This window comes from Epinephelus fuscoguttatus, linkage group LG1 (assembly GCF_011397635.1).
Source record: "Epinephelus fuscoguttatus linkage group LG1, E.fuscoguttatus.final_Chr_v1".
Lineage (NCBI taxonomy): Eukaryota > Metazoa > Chordata > Actinopteri > Perciformes > Serranidae > Epinephelus > Epinephelus fuscoguttatus.
In genome coordinates this window covers 16,581,212-16,605,278 of record NC_064752.1, presented here as the reverse complement: position 1 = coordinate 16,605,278, position 24,067 = coordinate 16,581,212, and the positions used below count along the sequence as shown (strand labels likewise).

At 41.7% G+C, this 24,067-nt stretch overlaps 1 protein-coding gene across 2 annotated transcripts in view; it reads left to right on the top strand.

The window, feature by feature from the left end:
- Positions 1-24,067, top strand: part of asic1b (acid-sensing (proton-gated) ion channel 1b) — a 237,842-nt gene that overhangs the window by 132,457 nt on the left and 81,318 nt on the right. The gene's annotated exons all lie outside the window — the stretch shown is intronic.

Genomic DNA, 24,067 nt, shown 5'->3' with positions numbered 1-24,067 from the left:
ATCGCCCAACTCTATTACCCTGGCAACAAGAGTTTAGTTGGTTGGCGTTAGAGTATATGAAACACCAACTACGTATTGTGCAGTTGATACTAAGTTTGAGAGTAAACTTGCAGCAAACTTGTATTTTCAGTACGCAAGACTGTTTGTTGCTTTGCATCTATGACACACTGTGTCCTCACTGTGATTCATTTACTTATATAAAGATCAAACGTGAGAATTTACTTCAGTCTTGTTGGTATTTGATAACCACTAATAAATAGAACAGTTTCTACAGAGACAAGCAAATATTGACTTTGGCAAGTAGACATTTGACGCACTTGCACGACTGGGTAAGTGTGGGGAAAAAAACAACAACGTTGATCCCTGAATACTTTATATTTTCTCTGCAGCTCATCACTATTCTCTGTTGGCTATTCCCACTTTGTGCTCTTACTCACTGACTTAATTTCTGGGGAGGAGTTGATGGTTAATCCAAAGATGCAAGTGATTATGTATTGTAACTCCACTGACATTATGAGCAACATTACTGTAGTTTCACAGTATTTCCCATGTGTCAGCTTGCCTTTCTGGGTCGTTGTTTAACTTAAAACGTGATGCAGATGAGTAAACTTCAGCTCTGTTAAACACAAACACAACCTCCAAACAGTTTCGGGGAAGCTACTTAAATGTAGGTGATTCTGCTAAGCTACTGGTCATTAAAAATAGTTAAGCTACGTACATCATCACTATTTGATTGAGCTACTCAGAAAAAGAAGTGTAACACACTGCAGTTTGACATCAAGAAACATTTTGTCAAGAGCTCACAATTGTAGTTAAACTAATAGTGCCACTACATGAAGCATCACTTCACCTTAACCTTGCCTATAAATATGAAATAGGCTTTGGATGAGTGGAGGGCTGACTGTGAGCCTCTGTAGCAACCTACAATACTCACTGCAGCATACAGTATATCTGGAAGTCCATTCAAGCTGCCCCCTGTTTTGTTCTCCAGTAACACTGCTGCAAAAACTTGCTGTGTCCCCATATCTGTTTGTAGGCCGCTTGTCACATCAGCTGCTGGCCTCAAACAAGTCCTTCAAGCCGGAAGCTGACTTTTCCTGTACTGCTGCAGGCAGTTCTGGACCATGGCAGCTCTTCCCTGAGGGTTTACCCTCCACTGAGATGCGAGGGATCACTGTGTCACTTCACTAAGCTACATATTTGCTGCTTGTAGCAACATACATATCATGAGTTGGTAGCTCTGTTCGTGTTGGGTGCCTTACCGTGCCAGTATGAGGCTGCCAGTTTTATTGCGCTCCCACAGATCTGCTTGTGGTTAATGTCTTGGTGTCTGCTGGCTTCTAATTTCTCTGCTGCTGCCATTTTCTACACCTATGCACGGTATTTGCAGATTATCTCAGCAGCTGTTCCTACCCTCCTGAGAACTTGAAATTGATTTGATGCATGTCAAACAGATTGCATACATCTTGTATGTACATATCTTACAGACAAAATGAAACACTAAATGAATATAGGGAATTAAATCTACAACACGCAATATGACAAACTAAACCAACCAAATTCCTTATTAAACAGCTAAAATATTTGAATATGATTTTGCCTGCAATACATTTATTATCAGCATCAAATGAAAAGCACAGCCACATAGATAAGGATGAGAATTAAGGAACAGAAGAACAATTAACTATTTTGATAATCGATTAATCCTCTCTAAATAATTTTTTATCTCTAGGAGATTGTGGTTTTCAGTTTTCAACATTTTCTGATATTCTGAAGACAAAACACATACTTATCTAATCAAGAAAATCTTAGGGAGCTTACTTGATAATTAAAGCAATCATTAGTTGTTGTTTGTGTATATTCAACCAATGGTTGAGTCAAAATCTTTGCCTTACAGCTAATTGGTAGACACAAACACTGACTAAGCACCAGAGATGTTACTGTGCTGTGTGAGAGCGGTGCTTCACATGTATGTGTCCTTGTATTCTCATGTGGTTTCAGACAAAGTCACACCGGTCATTACCTCCATTGATCTTTTTTTAAAAAGTCAGGTAATCATTGATTGATTAGATGTTGCTCAGCTGATTGGCTCCATTGGCATCTGTGGGACTGAACTGTCCAGCTGCTTGTTCCTATGTGATAATGACATACAAGGTCAGTCGCAGGACCCTTAAATGGTTCGATGACTGCATGGGTGTGTCCTGCAGTGACACTATTATAAGGCCATTAAGAAGATCAGTGTGAGGTTGTATTGTGGCCATGGATGGATTACTGAATGGGCCGACCTGGGCACAGGCCTGGGGCCCAAAAGTGGCAGGGCCCCCCCTGGCCTTAATCTGCAAAATGTCATTCACATTTAGAGGAAGAGACTCAAAATGGCCACACAAAATACTGATTTATGGATACGTATCAATTCTAAGCATTTGAAATGGCTTTAGTACTCATTTTCTGCAGTATCGATACACTGCTACCAGCCATGCTTTCTCACTCTCTCTCACTGTTAATGTTTACTACAGTCAATCTGCTGTTCTCAAAGCTGAGCCTCACTTAAACGCCAAGTCCCTCTTACTAGCCAGGTGTGACTACATGTTTTAACAAATAAATGTGTGCTTAGTTAGACGCTGGGTCTGGTTGTTTGTGGATCTTTGAGCGTATAAAATCTCTAAAAGTCATCCGCTTCCTCCCTCAGCTAATGTTAGTTAGCTGCTTTTATCTTGGATACAAATAAGAATGTTTAAACTTCTGTTGATATGGACACGCTACACATCGTTAGCTCTGTCAGATTCACCACAGTTCAATTGTTCAATTAATTTTACTAAAACCATGAGCACCAGAAATAATTCAGTCAGATTTACAGGCATAGTACACAAGAGAGATGGAAAAAAGAGTGCTAACTCATCTAAAGGGGTCATACAGTCTGAACATGTGTCCAATCCTCAATTATTTATAGTCCTTTAGTCTAGCAATCAAAAGAACCATTTTTTCATAAAAATGAATCCAAGTTGTAAATAGGTTTTAAGAGGATGAACAGAGGTGCTATGCCCTGTGCCATAATCCCAAGGTGCCATAACACAAGCGTGGCAATGCTCTCTCTATGTCTCTAATTAACAATTTGATGGAAAGCTGTTTCCCATCTTTGCTAAGCAAGAGTTTTATGCAAAAGGAATTAAAAGCCGGTCACATATATGCGGCAGTTGAGTTCAGTGATTGAAGCAAGTAAAAGCCTGGGATATTAATTAATTGACGTTTAAAGGTATTGTAAAGAACTTAGAAATTTCAGTAACACGACAAGACAACTACAAAGAGACAAGAATGACCAAAAAGACAAAAAGGACCTCAAACAGACTTAAAATGAACAAAAAAAAGACAAACACAACCAAAAAGAAAAGAAAATGACCTCAGAGACAAACAAAAGTAACAGAGAGACACAAGATGACTACAAAGACACTCAAAATGACTAGAAAAAGACACAAAATTAGGTAAAAAATACACAAAATAACTATGAAGAGACACACAGTTGCGACCAAAAGACAAAAAATGACCTCAAAGAGACACAAAATGACTACAAAGAGACGCAACTGACTTCATAAAGACTATGAAGAATGACTTTGAAGAGATACAGTTAGAACATAGACACAAAATGACTGAAGAGACACATAGTTACTAAAAAAAAGACACAAATTTACCTCAAAAAGACATAATGACCACACAGAGACACAAAATGGCTATTAAAAGGGACACAAAATGACCTCAGAAAAGACACAAAATGACTGAAGAGACACAGTTACAAAAAAACCCACAAAATGACCTAAAAGAGACACATAATGACCACACAGAGACACAAAATGGCTATTAAGAGACACAAATGACTACAGAAACTCAATATCACCACAAAGAGACACAACGTGGCTCTTAAGAGACATACAGTTACAACAAAAAGACACTAAATGGCCTAAAAGGGACACAATATGACCTCACAAAAGACATAAAATGACCTCAAAAAGACACGCAGTTATTACAAAAAAACACAGAATGACTTCAAAAAGACACAAAATGACTATGAAGCGTATTAAAATAACTATGAAGACACAGTTAGAACACAAAATACCTTAAAGAGACACAAAATGACTACAAAGAGACGAATAGGACTGAAAAAAATGACCTCAAAGAAACAAAATGTGTACAAAGAGACACAGTTACTACAAAATGACTACAAAGAGACAAATATAATATAACTAAAAAAAGATACGAAATGATCTCAAAGAGACACAAAATGACTACAAAGACGCACAAAATGACTACAAAAAAAGATCCAAAATGAGTTCAAAGAGATAAATAACAACCGCAAGGAGACACACACTCAAAAATTGGCACAAAAAGATGCAGAACAACAACAACAACAAAAATCTCAATCCTGAAATCTCAATCAAAAATCACCACAAAATCTGTGTGTTTTGCTCCTATTTAGGAGAAGTGGCAGGGCCTTTCCCTTATTTGTGCCCAGGGACCAACTGTCTCATAATCCGCCCATGATTGTTACATGTGGAAGGAAAAAAATAAGTCAACGTTTGATATGTCATGCATCAAGCATTGGTTTTCAAAAGAAATCCTCTGCTGAGACGTGTCAGTAATTGTAAGTGAGTGGTGATATAACACCAGCAGACGCCCTGCAGTGCAGTGTTGTTTGAGCTCGCGAGTTTCCCCTCATTTCCTCACTTCTTCTGCTCTGCCATCCCTTCCTTCATCCCTCACGCACTCCCTTCAACCTTCCCCCTCATAGCAGTGCCTGATTCATTTTCCCAGCTACAGCCTCAGTTCCCTGTGATTTATATGTTTATGGTCATTACTGACGTTGAGTAATACATTTCCGTTTTTCCCCCTCTTCTACGCCCCCCCCCCCTTCCCTCTTTTGGCAGAGCCCCGGGGTCCTGCGAGGAATATCAATTACTTTGTCCCTGTTTAATCACAGTCTTCCACTTCCTCTCACAGCTCCACTTTTAGGCAGGCAGACGCAAGTTTTGCTTTTGAGGTGTCAGTAGTTTTATTTTATCTCCGTCAAAATCACTATTAAGCATCAAAGACCAAAGGCTTTCACACACCTCTTCATCTAATAATAGTGCTGCAATTTGCTCTCATTAGCAAAAAAATGTCTTTTTTACCTGTTAAGTATCTAATTGGCTGCTGCTGAACATTACTCACAATATTTACTGACACGTTTGCAATGCACGCTAACAGCATGGTGATATCTTTATTACTAAGGCTGTATTCACACTCCGCTCTTTCATGTTCACATCTGCATTGCTGCTCATGTTTGCTTCTTCTTCTCTTTTTTTGTGGATGACTGGTTGTGTCTATTCCAGGATGTGACCCATATCTGATACCATATAAACTGACAGCGAAGTCAAAAAAAATAAGCAGAGAGCAGCTGTAACAAAAAACATCACAGTCTGTTTTCTTACACTTTGTGTTTCTCCCACTTGTTTCAAACACATTTCAGTTACAGTGCATGTTCATCCCGGGTTTGATTTGAGGCGTCTCGACTGAAATCAAGTGTGCTGTTTTGCCACTTTATTCACATTTCTGCGTCTCATTGTTTTCCCTGCTAAAGCTGACTCAGCCAAGCAGCCAAAAATGGTGAAAGATGCATGAGCTACATCCTGACGTGGCAACCCTGGATAGAGAGAGAAAGGAATGCAGCCCGACTGTCTGCAGCTGGACTAGGTCGGGGGGTTAAGTGCCTGGCTCCAGAGCTGGGTCAAGTACACTATTTTGGCGGATTTTATGTGTCGGTCTTAGATGATGTCTTATTTACTTTTGCTGCACAGATTCTCCCAGCTGGTGAAGGGATTCAGTCATGAGCAGGAGGCTAATGTGACCCCCCCAGTTCAAACAGTGGCAGTTGGTGTTCGGCAGGGGAGACGAGCAGTATCAACAAATGGACAGACGCGTGGTATCAGCACACTGACTCGCAATCATTTAATTCAAAGAGAAGAGGTTCGGGGAGGAGGGGGGCTCCAGTGAGAGCAAATTCAACCTCCTCATTACTGGCTCCTTGTCAACTACATCAAAGTAGCTTCCCAGAGTCATTCACTTGAAAGTTCCTGGTTAGCAGCAGCTTTACGCCGCCTGATGGAAAACATGCTTGGGTTTTCATTCGGGTGACTTTATATTCAAGCTAACCATGGCTAGCTTCTCTCTATAATATCCAGCTTTCTCAGCACAGAGCCCTAATGAACCGAGACTCCCTATACAGTACAGCCTTTTTTCCCTTTGAATTTAAATCATCCAGCCAGGTAGCTGCCTGCAGCATTTATCAAAGAGGACTGAGGCACCATCCCTTCTAGGCAGGATTTCAATCCCTGAAGTGAATAAAAGTTACTTGAGAAGGAAGAGGGCAATTGGTTTGCTTCCTTACATAAGTAACATGCTGTTTGTAAATACTTAAGAATAGTTTTATTAATGCAGACTTTGGTGGGGTAAATACAAAGCTTTGTAAGCCCTGAATCAGTGAAATCAGTGAAATAAAGTGTAGGCATGTGGCCAATTTTAGGTCCTCAGATCCATTATTCAGTGGGGGGAAAACATACTGTATAAGGAGCTTACTCTAGAGGCGGAAGAAAAACTAGCAAGAAAAATAACGAAGACGCGAGTAGCGCTGTCCTTATCAGTCAGATAACAGAAGATGCTTTTCTTCCCTAAGCTGTGTTTTCACTGAGGAATATTCTCTGCCTCTGATGCAAATATCATCTGGCTTGTAAATTGGGCATGGTGGTATAATACCAAACTACTTGAAGCTGTCACTGCACCTCCTCAGGACACAGTTTAATGACTGCCTCTTGTTGATGTAGACGCCGTGTGGGTTTACTCTGAAAGTGCTGCTTTTTTCTAATACACAGATTTGATTGTGTTCCCTCCCTGCCATGTAAATCCCAACATATCTTCCTTTTTTTCTTCATCTTTGTATATGCCTCAAGTCGCTGCAAGTTGGTGAAAATACAAATGTGAAACAGAAAGTTGAATCTTTGGATAGATTTGAATTATAGCCGCATACTTAATGAGAAAACACAGCCAAAAAGAAATGTCTTCGTCCAAATTAATAACGGTATTTACAGCTTTCCCCCAGGAAAGACACAGAGTGATATGGTAATAGAACAAAATTAAAGGCGAAGAGAGGCAGAACTGTGTGCGCTGCCAAAACGAAATAGAAGTGACCTTCCGTCTCTCGATGCTACCTATCTTAGCAGGCTGAATTAACTTTCCCATCATTCTCTGATGTGAACGGCATACATGCCACAGTGCAAGCCTGCACTCTCATGTTTATTAATTTCCTTCAGGAAGAGATGCGCTAAATCATTGACCCTCTTTTAGTGCCTCGTGCTCTTACTGAGCATGGGAACGAGGAGGGCGTATTGATTTTGCCCCCTTCTCATCAGCAGCCAGGCCCTTATTTGGGATGAGGAAATGGTAAATCTCATATAGTGAGCCGCTGTCAAGGCCTGTCCAGATCCTAATCTTCACTAAGTTGATGGCTCTCTAATCTTTTTACCATCATTAGAGGCCTAGGAGGTAAATGTAAGGTATTAAACACTGCATTAATTCTCAGGACATTCTCAGGAACTTCATGAAAGCAAAGTTGTTGTTTTTTTCCAATCACAGTTTGGATATGACACAGTAGCAAAAACATGCTTTCGAGTTTGGCTTCAGTGTCATTTTGGAGAGTGACTTCAGGTGCACACGATGACAGACACCTTGACAACTGTGAAAATGACTTTTCATCTTGATTTATAGGTCAAAGCAGAACTTTTTTCCTATTTCCTGTTTTCTTGACCTCGTTTTGAATTGTTCGTCATTTCTGTATTAAGTTCATACAGACTATGAATGTAGAAAAGAACAAAAATCACTCCCCTGTGTTTTAGCAACGTCAGTTCTTTTATGTTTAACACTGTTGTTATGTGTCCGAGCCCCTTTTGGTACATTTATAGGAACAAACAGTCACATGGGGACAGAGTCATTATGAACTTATTGGACACAGAGTTGCTGACTGAAGTGTGACTTCCACCCACCTGCTCCACTGTGGGATGGAAAATTACGCTTTGCCTTGGGTGGGAATTTTAAGGCCAGTTCAAACCGAGCGGCAACGTCCGAGGGTGAAAGATGAAGCCAATGAGGCTGGCTCCAAAACAGAGTCAATCCCCACAGACCCTCATGTTTAAATGCCAGACTTTATAGCAGAAATAAACATGTTTACAGCCTGTTACAAAAACATGGTTTTGGTCTCTACAGCAAATTTCCCTCTTCATACAACTGTGTGGGAAGTGAATTTTTATTTATACTATGGTCTGTTGGCTGCAGATAACTGATAATGGACATCTACAAAGTAGTTCTGACCTGTCTGTTCACTGTTGGGCTACATAACAGTATCAGTATCTGTAATCTTTTTATTATTAATTTACAACAGTGAGAGTAGTCCTTCAGTGTCTCATCCTTTGAACACCACAGGAGGGAGACTGCAACACACGCTGCAGGTACTACACTGCCCCTCTGAACTTAAGCAATCATCTCACATCCCATCCGCTATTCAACTCGCTACTTGAGGCTGCAGCCAACATTAACATTACACATGGCGTATCGTTTGTTCGCGAACATCTTGATATTGATTTGGGGACAATGACATGGCTGGATACTGTCAATTTATATTCACCATTTGTCAACTGTATGCAGTGTTATTGACTTTTAATCTTGCTAGCATAATGTTGGCTTCCTGGCTAGAAGCTGGGTCAAAGGGTTCCATGAGCTGGGTGGACTAGAATATCTCCTGTTTCTAGGTCATAACTAAGGTTCATCCTGTTTACCGAGTTGTGAATAATGTTTCCATTGCATAAGAACCTCACGGGATGGCAGTGATTGTTTCAGGTATTAGGTAAACCCTCAGATGTTACTAAGGAAACCGAGTTATGGCTTGTGAAACACTTTAGATTGTAAAAAGTATAAAAATATGAATGAATATTCTTACTTTTATTTCTTTGTTAAGTGACCATGGTATAAACAGGATAATGCCCTTTGTGGTGTACATTATCGTCATACATTATCCCTTACATAATTCACCCCTTGACATTTTATTAAGGCTAGAAGTTATGCATATTTAAGGGCGGGCTGCTTGAGTGACTGTGCAAGGTGTCGCTACAGTCTATGAGTCAGATCAACCCCTCGCCCCATCACTGCTCCATTCTCTAATCCAAATATGGCCACTTCTGGCTCCAAAAAAACAAGATGGAAACGGCTGGAATGCTGAATTCAAGGCTTAGAAATGGAAGTCCAACAACCAGTATGTGATGTAAGACTAGCTACGTCCATTATTTTATACAGTCTATGGTTAAGTCCAAAGATTCCGAACGAGCTGAGTTAAAACTTGCAACTACGAGACTGTGTATTGACTCCATAGCAACAATTCTCTGTACTTACGCTCTAACTTCCAGCTTTTCAGGCTTATTTTGTAGCTGAATGTAATTTGTAGCTTGTTAAAATGCAAATGAGGATAGTTAGAGTAAGATACTTGCCACAGTTACATTTCTAGCATTGGAACAGCTTCAGATGGGCCGCATCCACATACACCATAATGATTTAAATACCCAGTGCAGATGTATCAGTTAATGAGTGTGTGTGCGTGTGACATGCACACATACAGGGCACCTATGATCAAACACTGACCCATTATGAGGACGGAGACCAACAGCCGTGCCAACAGTCACAGGGATGTAAATGAGACAGACTAGGGCCCAGAGAGGACTGAGGGTTGTCTGCCACAGCAAGTGAGTGCGCCGTCTGCTGACAGGTTGAGTCAACCAGTTGACTTTGCTACAAGTTGATTAGCTGTTGAAACAAGTAAAATGCCTTACGTCCTAAAACCAGCCACTTGACAGGCTGAGTCGCAGGTGACACCATCAGCCAGCCTGAGTCGAGCTGAGATGGGCTACTTCACACTGCTGCAACTTTTCCCTGCAACATTCTAAAACCCTTTTGTCTCGATGTGAATCTTTGGTCTGAGCTGGGATTCAGACCTGGCAGCCTGTATTAAACATAGTAAATGCTGTAAAGCAAGTGCAAAATGTAGCAGACAGATTAGTGGTCATGCCAGCAGATGGTTGGATGGATAGCCAGAGAACTGAGCGCATGCATTTTACAGTCCTTGAGGACTAAGGTTGCTAAAGCAGCCCTCCCAGTGAAACTGGCGAGATCAACAACCGTGGCTGATGCTTCCCCAATTATCCAAACTATCCACGTCTCTGACAAATTTTCATTTTTACTCGAAGATACACCATAATCCAGTTAGCAAATGAACAAAATCTAATCTTGTTTTAAGAAGTGATGAGTGCGTCAGGCTCTCGTGAGTGTTGGCTCTCTTAGTCCTGCAAATAAATCGAGGTACTCTCAATAATCTAGTTATAAACTCCCCCTTGGAGCGCTTGTCATATTATCTGACATGACAAATAGATCTAAGCCCAGGCATCTGGCTCCCACCCTCCCTCTCTCCCACCCTTCTTGCTCCCTCTGGTCTTCCTTTACCGCCCCTTCTTTGCTTCCCCCCTCCACCTTCCCTCCTCCTCTACTCTCCTGAGGGTTCCTTGGAGGTAACGCTGCTGAATACTCAAGCAGGAGCAAAGATGCACCAGGTGCTTTCGCTCACACATCCATGCTTGATCGCGTTATGATGAGAGCGGTGAAACTGGCCTCAGCTGACCGCCGTCCATCACCTGTTGAGGGATGGCGGTGGGACATGTTTGTTTGCAACCTGAAAGGTTCCCGTTAATTTTTTTTACAGTGATGATGGAATGGTTGTCAACATAGCTTTATGTGTGAGCGTCACATGTGGGCATGTGTTTGAGTGCGTCTGTGTGAGTGACTGAAGGGTAGGGGGAAAAAAACCAAACAAATTGGCACTGATAAAATGCGCATACTGGCTTCCAACTGTGCCTTGACATGTGTGTATACAACTCTGCGTTGATGTGTCCCGCAGCTACAGTGTCCTGCCTTGTTAGTCCTCTGGGCTTGGCGTGCAGCAGCGGTGTGTGTTCCGGCTCATAACCGATTAGACTGAGTGCTGGTGTGAGATGATGACTGCCAAGCTCTGACTCATTGTGGCATGATCATTTTAACAGCTGAAATTATGGAGTCAGCAGTAGGGCTGGACGATGTGGTGAAAAAAATGCTTTTGAAAACAATGCTTGATTTTTAATTCTTTTTTCTGTGGTTATGATACAACAGTCTGATGGCGGTTGCACAAATGTACGCAGCAGATCTGTCGTGTGAGAATGTGGCTCAGTGACAGTGTGCAGCATCACTTCACTTAGAGACTGCAGATTGAACAGATACCTGCTGCCTTCAGATGGCTCTAACGACAGGCACCAGTGTAAAGAGAAGGCCTTCAGTATAGTACAAAGGCACACCAGAGAACACCAGTGCTGATATTTACATGTTGAAAAGAACCCTTCCCAGTGCCTGCAAGCTATTATAGCAAAATGACAAAAAACACAAACTTAGCTGGAGCACACAGTCTCCTCATGACACAACGTCATCAGACATTTCCTTGCCTACATTTTTTGGTTGACTCCCATTGCTACTCCTGTTGTTGCCAGAGGTGATGGTTCACCAACTAGTACCTCTGATGATGTTGAATGCTAACTGTGCGATATTCTGTCAAGTTTATGCTCGTGTTTGTTTCCACTTCCTGTTTTATTTTGAAATGTGTTCTCATTGTGTTCAGTGTTTCTTCCTGAGTTTTCCCGCCTTTGTTGATTACCTCATGTGTTTCATCTGTGTCTTGTTCCACTCACCTGTGTGCAGTTAGTAATCAACCCTTGTCTATTTAAAGCCCAGTGTTTCCCCCATTCAGTTGCCAGATTGTCATTGTCACACTAGTGTGTTTGTGCTTTCCAGGGCACAACTTGAATTTACTCAGCGAGTCACTCTGGCAATCAGTAATGATACTCATTACTTATGCCCTTGGAACCGAGCTGCACCAATCACATCAGTGTATCTGATATAGGCGGGCCAGAGGCAAGCTGAACAGATGACGACAGTGCTGCGACGACTAAGTCCGGAATCAGTCAGTAAACATTGCAAGATGGCTACGGCTGAACACCAGTTGTTTGAAACGGCTGTGGCCACTACAATGAATGAGTTAGACTTGGCTTTTTCTCTAAAAGAGGAACAGAAGATGGCGCTCGAGTCTTTGTTTTGCAAGAAGGACGTTTTTGCTGTTTTGCCGACCGGATACGGCAAGAGTCTAATCTACCAGTTAGCTCTGCTGGTAGCTAAGCTCTGGATACGTCACCCCATGTATTGTTCTGATTTACAAATTTACAAATGCATGCTTGGTGCTGCCCCTCGAGTTGGGCCATTTTCATTACTGATGGCCAGACCCTAAATCTTTCTAGATTTGGGTCTGGATTTCCAGGATAATTTTCTCATGTTTGATTCCTTGGTTTTTGGCTCTGCTTGGACTTAGGACTTTGCCTTTTGTGTGATTTCCCTGAATGTACTTTTCTGCCTTCGCTGGCTGCCTTCGCGTGTTTGACCCCTGAAATCTCAGGTAATCAAATCAAATCAAATTTATGTATAAAGCATGTGCTGTACAATAAAATAAATTAAGTAAAATAGCAGAACATGGTAACAGCAAAATGTTAGAGAAATAAACGCCAAAACATACACAAATTAACGAGTAAAAAAAAAAATGCATTGAATAGTAAGATCTGAAAATAAAATATGGAAGATAACACAGAAACCTTGGATTTGATAAACCTGTTCTTGGTGTTTTGTGTTGTCCTCTGCAACGGAGCCCAGTTTTGTACTACAGCGTTACAAACTGGACTGCATTTAAAAAGCACTTTTCTACCTTTAACAGACAAGGCGCTTTGCAGTGTTCTTCTGATTCACCCCATCACACACATTCACACACAGGTGCTGGCCTCCCTATTGGGAGCAGCTGTGGTTCAGTGTCTTGCTCAAGGACACTTTGCCTTGTGGTGCCAGGAGGGATTGACCCATCAGCCCTGCAATTATAGAGAACTTGAACCACAGTGACCGTTAAATTCACTACGAGACAGCCAAAGCAAGCTAGCCACCTGGATTTGAGAAACACCTAAAGTCATCACAGTCCTATAAATTGCAGCAGGTCCCCACATACTGTAGTGTTACCACAGTCAAAGTATACAGGACTGTCGGGACTCAGGTCTGGCAACATTTTAAGGTTATCATCTATGTCACCTTTTGAGTCAAAAACATAAATTTCAATCAATTGACTTCTCACAGATAATCATATGTACAATTTCAGTGAAATGTAATGCTGTCATTTCCTTCACATTGTTTGTCTCAGGCGGGGTTTTCATTTAGGATCCTTCTGGCCTGAAGGTAAAAGCTCCTCCTGAGCCTCTCAGTGCTGGCCTGGTGTAACTAGTAACTTCTTCCTGACACCAGCAGGGTGAAAAGGCCTTTATCTGGGCAGTTGGAAACGTCAATGATTCTCCTGGCCTTACTTTTGCAGCACCTGGTGTAAACATTCTTTATGCAGGGTAGAGCAGCACCTATAGTCTGTTCAGCTGAATGAGACATGCTTTGCAGGGCCTGCGGTCATGGTCGGTACAGTTTTGGTACCAGACAGTGATGTACCCCTTGATGCTGCAGAAGTAGAAAGTCTTCAGTATTTGAGGGGATACTTGTAATTTCTTCAGGTGTCAGTGTCAAAACAGTCTCTGCTTTGCGTTAGACACCACTGAGTCAGTATGCACTTCTTTTGTTGCTTCTTCCCGGAGGTCATTATCATCTCCTTAGTTTTGCTGACGTTCAGGAGTAGGTTGTGGTCCTGTAACCAGCAGGTCAGGTCATCTCTTTCTTCAGATAGGCCTTTTCATTGTTTTCTGTGATCAGAGCTACCACAGCTGTGTCATCAGCAAAGTTGATGAAGGTGTTGGAGTGGAAAAAGCTACACAGTCATGTATAGAGAGGAGTATGGCAGGGGACTCAAATAGCAGCCCTGGGGTGCTCCAGTGTAAGGTGGAATTTATACTTCTGTGTTGAATCAATGCCATAGCTACGGCGTAGGCTCTATGTCAATGTAGAGCCTACACCAAAACTTACGCCATAGCCTCACGGCAGCGCAGACCTCCTGTCTATTTTTGTAAGCTGAAACCATTTACCTCAGTGGAAACAAAGCTTTTATTTACTTTAATTTCACAGATAAGAAACAAGAAATTGTGAGAACAATAAAGCCTCCACAAAATAGCATTTTAAGTCTTGTGTGTCTGATTTATCGTGGATTTATCCTTTTAAAGTCGAATTCTCTAAAGTTACCTTTGTTAAATGTTGCTGTTGTCCCTGGTTTTGCTGGTCCCTAGGCTAATTTATACAATGTAAAAATGTCATAGGTCTGTGCTAATAACATTAGCATGTTGTATTTGTGGGGGAAATGTGCCCAGATAAAGACAAGTGCTTTGTCTGTGAATGCTGCCAATTATAGTGAAGCCAATTTGTGTTCTTGTGTTTGAAATAGTCTCTCTTAAGCTATGTTTATTGTGTGTGTCAGGTGTGTTATGAATCAACTAAACTTCATAGCACTTCGCAGAAACCTCTGCCGTAGACTAGTGTTTTTGAGGTGTAACTGCAGAGTGACACAGACATTCCACCGCACAAGTATAAATGCTCACAACAGTGTAGGGTGTGCCACACAAGTATAAATCCCGCTTAAAGAATGAGGGTGGAAGAGTTCCGCCCACTCTCACTACATGGGGTCTGTCTGTCAGTGAGTCAAGGATCCACATGCACAGTGAGGTGTTAAATCCCAGCTCTTTGGGCTTTGTGATGAGCCTCAAGTGAACTATGGGTTTAAACGCTGGTGTATATAATTAATTTGATACGTCCCATAACAAAGTTAATTTCCCAAACTCATTTATTAGTAAAGAATTCTGTGGTTGAAGCTTTGCAAGATGTACATTTTTGAAGAAAAACACACCAAGCCTGCTGACTCCCTGCTACTTTTTGAGAGTTTCAGTCAGCGCCACTTTCTTTAAATCTGAGGAAAACCAGAGTGCTCATGCTGTGTGACTAGAAGGGAAGTTGAGTCACAATCCACGCTGAGTTTCAAGCAACTCGAGTCTTATTTTAGAGCAGTGCAATATTAATGACATTTGTTCTGCAACCATAATGAAAATGATACACTGATATCAGAATTCCTTGCTTGCTGCATATATAACATAATTTTTGATGGACTTGTAATACGGCATGTCTGGCGAAAGAAGAAATACAGCAAATGTCATGATTGTCATTTAATTTCTGCGCGTTATTTGCATGGGTTTCAGACAGCAATAATAACAAGACACAGACAAAAACACATTATGTCTGAGCCAAAGTAAAGACCCTGGACTTTCAAAACACAGCCTCAGCATGTCCATTTATTATAATGCATACGCAGGATGACTGTTAAAACCTGCGAATATAAGCCTTATTGTCTATTTAAAGGGTTTAGACTGAGTGAAAGCATGCATATCGAGGGAGCTTGCTTGGCGTTTATTGGTATGTATGAAATGACGCAGATGGAGGTCCTGAAAGCAGACTCAGTAATCACTGATATTAGTGTTGAGATCCCCAAGCTGTGTGACTCCAGGCCTGCCCTTATGAATTGGCTTTATGAAAATGCCACCGAGTGACATATTTAAACCATTCAGCTTGATAACTGTGTCCCTCTCAGCTCTCGTGTTAAAAAGCAGCCGGCTGCCCCACTGGTACTCGTCTTAGTAATAGAGATAGAGAGAGGGAAAGGTAGAGAGCGAGGAGAAATTGTGAGCGATAAAGTCACAATGAATCAAACAGAGATAGAACGAGAAAAGGCTGATTTGAAATAGGTGAGAAGGAGACAGAGGCGACCTCAGTGTGGAGGTAATGGGCTGGACCGAGTGATAATCACATTCAGAGGGAGCCGGTGCCGCTGTGTAATGCAGCAGGACAGAGAGCCAATCAGAGAGCGGCTATCATCGCCCCCTGACCCAGCTCTGTTCACATCTGACACGTCAATCAGAGCCGGAGAGAGGAGGAGGAGGCTCTGAAGTCTGTGAGTCTGATATGAACAGGCTGGTGTTTCCGTGGATTCCACTGATTTCAAAGGCAGACATATGATATCTCCATTGATTTCATCTGTCTTCTTCTGCGATAAATCCCATCTGGCATCTATCTCCAGCTTCAATGTGGTGCTAATTGCACTGACCTTAACAGCATTACGCTGTATCTGTTTCAGTTTAGTCTTGTTTTCTTTTTTTTCATACACTAAAAGCATTAGGTGGCCTGAATGCCACCAGCTGCATATTAGATCCCCCATCACTACATAGTGTAAATTTCAAGCACATCATAAATATCAACACTGCTTGAGATGCAGCGTGCGCCTCCTGTAGCTCATTCTCGTATTTACATTTGTGTCTTTGACTTCAGTCTGCATCTCAATGAAATCCCTCGTAAGACCTGTCTTTACTGCCCAATGAGTAGCACCCACTGTTTTCCTGTGTCGTCTGCTGTTGGTAACATTGCCGCATTATTAGGGCGCAGACCGAGGCACCAAGTGGGCGAAGGTGGGCAGGAACCTAGAGAAGAAAGTCGCACTTTGCTGTGGAAGACAACTTTCTTTGAAGACTTTAGTTGGCAGTGTCAGTGAGTCGAAAGCGAGATCCTGCTCTGCAGCGTTAAACAGGCAGCGACACAAACCAGCTGCTTCGGGGAGTAGTTTCTACCCCACGGCTGTTGGCTTTTAGAAATGAACCAGCCACATTCTGTTTGACATTATGTTTGCTGCTGACCACGGTCAGACAGTGAGTAATTTTTAGCAGTAATGAGTCATTTTTATTTTGTTCTCAAGATTGAGTTCTGGGATTTTAACCTTTTTTAAGATAATTGTTTAAATTGGAGAGAAGCTCAATAAATTGGTAGTAAGTGGGAGTAAAACAGGCTGTTCTGGATCGAGTTTAAACTCTGACATTACAGTCTTACAACGTGCAACCTAGTCAGCTGAACCACCAGAATACCACAAATACTGAGTGAATCTTTGTTCTTGCTTTAGCTACGTAACAACAGCCATGGTTGAGGTGTTTTACGCTGCAGTTTTTTTAGTGGCCACTGGATGCCTACTCCAGCAAAACTGACCGAGGTGATTTTACAAATACAGTTTTGAGACAAAGGAGCATAGAGCTGAGTTTCAACCAGCTTTATATCATAATGTGGGTAGTGTGTGTAAATGATCTGTGGTAAACTTTCATCTTACCAGCATCCAGATCTCTCTGCTCATTTGCAAGCAAAAATCCATTTGCTGGCTCAAGGGATGTTGCTCCAGCTACAGATTGTGATTCCTCTCTTTTATATGCTAACCACCACAGACACAAAGTAGAAAGAGTGCAGAAGCAGATTGAGCAGATCCTTCTCGATCTCTTTCGAACTGAGCCCAAACTCAGGTCAAAGTATAAAATTAGGCAGTATTGATCAAATATGAACTAAGAGTCTGTTACTGCATTGGCTATTTCTTAAGGATGCACCAATATGGATTTTTTTTTCAACCAATACGATAACTGATGATTTCACATTTTTGGATTTTAAAAAGTGTATAACCTGTAGTTTATGTACACCTGAGGGTAAGAAAGGCTGAGATGTAGTGAGAAAATATGGATGATATGGATGGCCTACACTACAGATGAACATAATAAATACAAGGCTGTGAAAGTAAAATGACTTTTAATCAGTACTGAAATAATAGTTAACCGTAAGAGAGAGGGAAATGATGAAGCCCAGTGTTACTGTGTCATTCTCTAGTAAATCAGTGAAGTGTATAAACTACACAGCAGAGTGGAGTCTCTACTAATGGAGACAAACACTGACAGCTGACTCATATGAACATCAGCAGGTCTGCCTTACATCTGGTGTATGAAATGTTTATATCAACACGCTGCATTTTTATAGACACACCCAGGAACCATCTTGCCGTCCCACAATGACTAGCCTAAAACTACCAAGTAGAAAGGCGAAGCTCTATTGATTCACCTCACACATTAACACTCAAACAAGCGGCCCTGTCTTACATACACACGCAGCCAGAGAAAGAGAGATGTGCACCAGACTGGGTTGCCAGACATCGATACAAATAATCGCTAACTGTAGCATCACATTGCTAGGCAATTACTAATAAGTTAAACAACAGAGTCAAGCCTTTTAAAAGCTCAGTGTTGGATGTTAGTGAATGCCACAGCCCTTTTTCTGTTTTCTTCGGTTATGTAACACCAGTTACAAAAGTATTTACATCTTTCTACTGCAATTAATCCTCTTTTTTTTTCAAGCAGAAATGTAAAAATGTTCATTGGTTCCAGCCTCTCAGATGTGATGGTTTTCCACTTTTCTTTGGCTCACATGATGGGAAGTTGTTGTTTGGACAAAACAAGCAATCTAAAAACTAAAGCTCTTAGAACTTGTGATTGGCATTTTCAACTGTTCTCTGACAGGCTGAGATTGGTCTCCAGCCATAGAAGCCTTCATTCTGAATGCATAACCAAATCACATGGCAGACCGAAAAGCAGCACTTGCCCATTATCCCTCTGATGAAAGCTTTCTCGCCAACACACGTGACTGTGGGGACCAGCAGTCATTTCATCATTGAATCTGCTATTAGACAAGGTCATGTTTAAAGGAGGTGGACAGATGCCACCATGTTTGCCTCATATATCTTTAGAGTACACGAGGAGCTATACTTTAAAGCTTTCAGTTAGTGCTTTTAGTGTGTTTACTCTGACTTTTATTTTACCTGTGATAGCTCAGTTTGCCCCATTTTAAGCTAAAGCTATAAAACAACTACATGTCAAGCACATGTGGCAGAGCCAGCTCAAGTGAACCTGAGATTTTTGTGTTAGTTTTACGGTATAATGATTTAACTTGGGAAAAGTAGAATGGATGAAGGTGGAGAAATTGGCACTATCACCAGAAAAAAAGGATTTGGTGATGAATCAGTTTTTATTCACTCATTTCAAAATGTAATTTGACACCAGTCTTTCTTGAGCACTTTTCCTACAGCCAGGCAGGAAGGAGAGTGTTTCGAGACCAAAACTTTGAGGGATTGAGTTCAGGTCAAGACCAAGAACAGACCAGTGAGAGTCCAACACTGTCCGAAACTTTCAATAAAATGTGGAACATGCAAACCAAGGGCACTCCTGAAACTGATCTGAAAGATCCACATTTCCATAAAAACACTCACAGAAACCAACTGAAGATTCTGCCTCATTAACCTTTTATTGCTGTACTGTATATGTGTGTGAATGTTTGGGGTGTGCGCAGTGAGTCCACTAGACAATTAAACGTCTACCTTCACTATTCAGTACCCGAATTACTTGTCAGTTAAACTTATTAAGATAAACAAAGGAAAATGGCTGATGTTCGGATCAGCACGAGACTAGCCAGCAAATCTGATCATCATCGTCTCTCTGTGTCTCTTTCTCTCTTCCTTTTAAGAAGACACACAAAAACACACATGCATTCTGCATGCACGCGATGGGTACAAATCCGCAGCTGTCTGTGGATGTTGAAATCCAAAGTATATCCAAGCCTCACATACACTCAGACTGGCTGGTGTCTTCTTCCTAGGCTGAACGAGAGAAGTGCTTTTGGGCTCACGGGACATCCCTATGAGTCTGGATGTGTGTACAGCAAAACTGCTATTCTGATCTGTCGCCATCTTCTTTTTCCATGTTGAGTTTGAGAGTTTGAGTTTGCCCAGTGCTAATGTTACATCACACATATAAACATGCTAATTTATAAGTAATCAGTAATATAGCAAACATGCTAACTATGCTAACGATGGATCGGAAATGTCTATCATTTTTTGCTGATGCTAGATCAGTCCAATATCATGGTATGTTGCTAGGAGCTGTAAATTCACCACTTCTAAGCAGAAGGCAGAAGATAACATTCTCTGAGCCTGACCTCTCTGGGCAGCTGACTCTGTGTCTGCAGCTGTCTGTAAACAAAGAGCAGTGTGAAAGTGAGGAAGGATCACTCTGCATCAAAATCTGGAGACCAAAACATCCCTAGAAGTACACTGCACATTGAATGACACAAAGAAAGACTGCTCGACTTAAAAGAATCTCTGATAATTGGAATCTCTGACTTTCAGGGGGCAGCCCTTAAAACGTGATCTTACCACCAAGACCAGTCTTGAGTCTTACAACACTGGGCTGGGTAACATGGTACAGACTCTAATTTGTCTTTTTAGCTTCTTTTCTCTTTGTCTCAACCATATGATTTGTCTGTTGTAGCCAGATGTTTGTCAACCAGCATAAAGAGCTGGCCTCTTGAGACTATCCTGTCAGACCGTTTTTCTCCCCTTAAAACACGACTCGACTATATTGTCATCTATTACCAGGCAAACCCTGCCTGTGCTCTGTGTATTACCACAGAGCTGATTCCTTTACTATCATCCATATCATAGGGCAGGTCATGCAGCTGCATATCTCCTCTGAACTGCTTTAAATGAGAAATGTGTTGTTTGGCCACAACAACTCAGTTAAAAAATAGGCCATTGTTCTATCCACATTATTTCCCTCCCAGCAGGGGAGCTTCTGCGCATGAGACTCAGGGTATCAGATAGCAGTGGCCTCTGTTGAAAGGTGAGGACATAATATTGTGTTTTAGAGAACAGCATCAGTGCCTTTGGCCTCTGCCTTCATTCTACCACAGCATCTTCTGGGAACGGACCGAGCTCGGTTCTTGTTTACTTGCTCTTTGTTTTTTTCCCGCACAGGCCAAATCTATTGCATACCACAATAACCGAAGAATATGAATGCTAGACTATTGATTGAACGCTGCCTGTGAGCAAGTTAATATCATCGCCTCAGTGTGTCAGCTCTTCTCTGTGATATCTTTATTTTGTCATGACTCGACTGTGCTCCTCTCCTCACTTCAAATCCTGAGTCAAATCAGATTTATGAGGTGTGCATAAATTACATGACAGCATCAAGTGTCCATACTGTGTGTGTGTGTATGTTTGTGTGTGAGAGAGGGAGAGAGCAAAGGAAAAGGAAAGCATCACAGACTGTCATGTGTCCATGTTTTGCTCCTTCTGAGTGTTTGTGTGTGTGTGTCTGTTGCTCTGTGTGTGTTTGTGTGACTATATGCATGTTCTGAGTAATGGGCTTTGTGTATCCTCTCTCGCTGACGGCCAGGATGTATCCATGGCAACGCCAGGTCGATCCTAGCTGTAAGCGGAGCTGGTGAGAAGGACTTGAAAGGGAGCGTTAAACCTCTCCTCTCATCTGCCCTGCGCTCCTCTCACTCTGACCATGGCGAAATGCATGGCCTTGTTGAAATCCCAGCCCCAGGGGTGTGTGCTGTAGCTGTGACCGTGGACACTCGCATCACAACACTGCCACCTTTTGACCTGAGTTAAAAACGTACCCTCAGAACAGTATGTTATTTTTTACTTCTTGTTTTCTCAGTGAGTTGGGGGGGCATTTAAGGTCTTTTTTAATAGGTTGACAGAGAGATGACGTGAAATGAGAGGAGGCAACAAAGGCCCCCAGCTGGTTTTGAACTGGGGAACCAATTAATGGTCAGCGCCTTAAGCCCCTGGACCACCAGGGCACCCCTCTAGGATGATTTCACAGTATGTGCCAGATCTGTTTAGGTGGTATAATATGCAGGATTGTCTGTTACGATTTGGCGTTTTCTCTCATTATATTTATGTTTTTACAGCACTGTGCCTCTTGGATGCCTGCTGCTTACAGTCTTGCCCCTGCTCCCTACCTTTATAAAGCCCTGACCTCACCTGTGGGAGAACACGCCCATTAACTTCCCGAGCACATAAAATAAGAAAAAATAAGAAAATACAGGCAGAGGGCAGAGTCTGTGCAGAAAAATACACTGCCTCACACTTCTAGTGGATCATATGCAGTGATTGAGAGGGATGACGTCTGTATTAGTCAGGCTATTGTGATTTCGGATCACCCTGCGTACAATATCTTTAATAAATTCAGGATAATTTTAAGGGAATGAAGTCACATTTCTGACTCAAATGGTGTTACAGTGAAATGTGTATTTAACAACAATTTGCTGTTGCTTTAAAAGCCCAAAGCCACCATTTGTGAGTCTACAAAAGCAATTTCAAACCCATTTACTTTAATTTTTGCAGTTAAAAAGCTCCTTTATCACGTTTAATTCTGGTGCTTATCAGTGGCAGCTCATTTGTTAAAGCCAAAGCACCCATGATAAAAAAGAAACTATGATTTTGTTAGACACATAGAACAATATTAAGTAAAAAATAGTAGGGTAAAGTACTGTTTGTCACCACAGTTTGCATCTTCACTCCCTTAAAAAGTTGCCTTTCAAGTCTTCTGATGCTTTGTCATGGCAGTTTTCAGCCCTGAGGAGAGACTACAGGATTGGACATGCTGCTGCTGCCCCCTAGTGGAAATCAGTATGCACACTGAGGCAGAGTGTACATGAGTTGAAAGCAATGAGTAATGACAGGGAAAAGGATAGGGATGAAAAGACGTTAAAAAAAGAGATAAATGGGAAAGAATGAGCAACACAATCATGTTTGTTTTTGGATTTATCTCTTTTGAGAGGAACATAGATGCCAAAACAAACACAGATTTATTGCAACCCTGTGAGCATCAATAAATCTGCGCTGACAATGTAATTAAGATATTTTGGCAGCAAGAGCATCAACCTAATCATCTGACTTTATTCAGAGGGTCACTGCACTGCTTTTCACAGTTTAATTTCCTGCACAGCAGTTTCACAACTTCCCACCTTGTGCCAGATCCAAGATGTTAGTGTGTGTGAATATTCATGCCGGAGCGGCTCTCCGAAGGCCTAGGGACTGCAGCTGAGGGAGCTCCGTGACCTTCTTGTTAGGTCAGGCTGAATGCCGGAGGCTATCTAGTGATCACTAATACATATTCAAGAATCAGAGGCTATCAGGCGCTGCTGGTAAGCAGGCTGCAAGATAGAGCCGGATCAAGGCCAAGCCACAACTCTGTTGTTTGCTCTCTTATCGTCAGCAGTTTTTTTTTTGTTTTTTTTTCCTGTGATGGACAATCTTCACAGCTGCAGTTAAGCACATATTGACCAAGTCTGCAGCCTTTCTCACCCTCTCAGTTGATATTAGAGTTTCCCCCACTGATGAAAACATGCCGGCGGGTTGTTATGGTTTAAAAGCTCAACACGATGGATCGGTTTGGGGGTAATGCGTTTTACATTGGTTTTACAGGTTTAATGCGGCTGCTCCTTAAAGGTATCCCATAGCGTCATTAGCTGTAGGTTTTTTGTTGTAAAGAGTGCTGTCATCTCTCTAAATGCATCTAACGTTTCATTTTCTGGCACCATCATGTTTCTGAAAATAATCTCAGCGGCCTAATGGAGGTGGATCGATACCGATGGATCGGTCTCTTACATTTCCTTTTCATATCACAACCAACACCACCTCTGGGAATCTGCATTTATCTCCATATTCAATAATGAGAGGATCCAATTGAGATGGGTTTTTTCCCCTCTCTCTACTACTGGTACATATTTGCTTTCAGTTAATCTGCTTTCCACAGAAGTGCTTGCAGCCATGTGGAGGAGATCTGTTGGTAAAATGAGCCGTTAGATTGCAATAACAATAAGCAAATGGAGGTCTTAATTAAATTCCTTTGACTTTTCATCCCAGCTTTTTTTTTTTTTTTTTTTTTTTTTTTGATTAGGCATGTTGTTCCCTTCACTTTAAAACTCATTGTAAGAGCAGATCTTATAACGAAACCATTGCATGTAAGGTTGTGTTGTATATTCCAGTGTGTGAATCCTCTTCAGTCACTCATCTGTAGTCATCTCAATAACACCTAAGTATTATTTGCATTTGATTACACAACTGTGCTGTGATCATTTTCTTTTTGGGGGAGGAGTGAGGTCAGTGCAGAACAATAATATCAGCAGAAATAAAACAGCCCATTTAGTGCTTTTTGCCGCTGTACACTGGCTGCCGTTCTCTCACATTTTCTGTCTCCCACTGCGTCAAGCC